A 1,606-nucleotide genomic window follows, 5' to 3' on the forward strand; every position below is an offset into this window, starting at 1 on the left:
TTGTTCTAAGTAGGTGCTTTAGACCACTGAGCCATCTCACCAGCCCAGTAGCTTCCTCTTTTTAAAAAATGTGTTTTTGTTGGTGAGAATCAGGAAAAAGATGTGCACAGTTCTGTCCCGAAACAGTCAAGGATGGCTTGTCTTAGGGCTACAACTGGAGACTTATTGCCACCTTACTGTTTATAGGTTTCACCTGGCAGGAGCAGACAGCAACAAATGCAGTAATCTGTAACTTTGGGAAATCTAGTAAGAAGTACTGCAAACAGCCTTTGTGTACACACAACAAAAGAAGAGCATACGGCCCACAGCCAGTGGTTAGCAGAGCAGAGTCCAACCTTGTCCCAGAGATGCTGCTCCCAGCACAAGCACACCCACCCATATGGGACAGAACTCAGGAAGGTCCCCAAGCGCGTACTGACACTACATTCAGGACACAGGTTGGCAACATTACTGTAGTTTCTATGAACAAAGAACTGATGTGCTATTTTCTTTGGACTGCAGAAATTCAAATGTAGTCACCTAAGATACCATGCAAAGTTTTACAGCATTTGCATTGAGGGTGCAGCCTGCCCCTCAGGTGCTGGGTTTCCCACTGCAGGTGTCACTCTACGTGCATTTCCAAATTGGCTGCTCCTGGCCCAGCACCATTCCTCCTCCTCTGACAGCGGCACTCTAGGTGGGCCTGGACACTCCCATCCCTTGGAAGGACGGTCCCTCCTTTTCAGGTTGCCTCTGTGTCTGTGAAGCCTCCCCACCCAGTGCCTTAAAAAGAACTGCTTTTACGCTCAGATTAGTTTACAACCACAGAATCTCAACCAGTGCACTGTAGCCTGGCAGAAAGAAATGCATCCCTCTTAGCCAACCCCCCTGCAGTAGAGCAGACTAGGATTAGGAAGCTTTGTCATGCAGAAGAACCAGCCTATGCCTCTATTAAGGACCTAAACACAGAAACTTCCACAGCATTTCAGCTTTTCATACCACTGCCCAGGCCCAAAGGATAGCTCCATCTGTTTACATCTTGCTTCTCAGAAAAATATAAATATTTAATCAAGCATAAAAATAGTCAAGGAAACACAGAAAGAAACTAACGGTTTGGTCAAATGTCTGCTTTACCATGAACTCTGATCTAGGGGCACATGCCCTCTCCCAAGGCACCACAGTTACCAGGCATTTCAGTACGGAAGTCACCCGCTAAGCTGGGGCTTGCTTCCCCAGGGCAGTACCACTAACTTTAGGGTGCTCGGGCTGCACTTTTGATCACCTTCAAGCAAAACCCAGACACTAAGGAAACAAACTATGAGTGTGGTTTATGTCAGAAAATAGCTGGCAGTTCTATCAGGAGAGCTGGAAGTAAAAGGTAAGATCTGTGTGTGTGTGTGTGTGTGTGTGTGTGTGTATGTGTGTGTGGTGGACTGGCATGGCCTGGCATGTGCAAGATCCTGGGTTCAATTCCCAGCACTGCAGAGGAGAGACAGACAGACAGACAGACAAGACAGACAGACAAAGACAGGCACATAAAACTACATCAGTATTTTTAAGTTAAAAATAAAATGCTAGGGGCTGGTGAGATGGCTCAGTGGTCTAAGGCACCTACTTGGAACAAGCT

The 1,606-nt window shown here is 46.9% G+C and overlaps 1 protein-coding gene across 1 annotated transcript in view; it reads right to left on the reverse strand.

The window, feature by feature from the left end:
- The window catches only part of Pacsin2 (protein kinase C and casein kinase substrate in neurons 2), a 102,731-nt gene that overhangs the window by 75,397 nt on the left and 25,728 nt on the right, over nt 1-1,606 (reverse strand). The window lies entirely within an intron of this gene.

The sequence above is a fragment of the Octodon degus genome, unplaced genomic scaffold (genome assembly GCF_000260255.1).
Source record: "Octodon degus isolate 3935 unplaced genomic scaffold, OctDeg1.0 scaffold00153, whole genome shotgun sequence".
NCBI lineage: Eukaryota > Metazoa > Chordata > Mammalia > Rodentia > Octodontidae > Octodon > Octodon degus.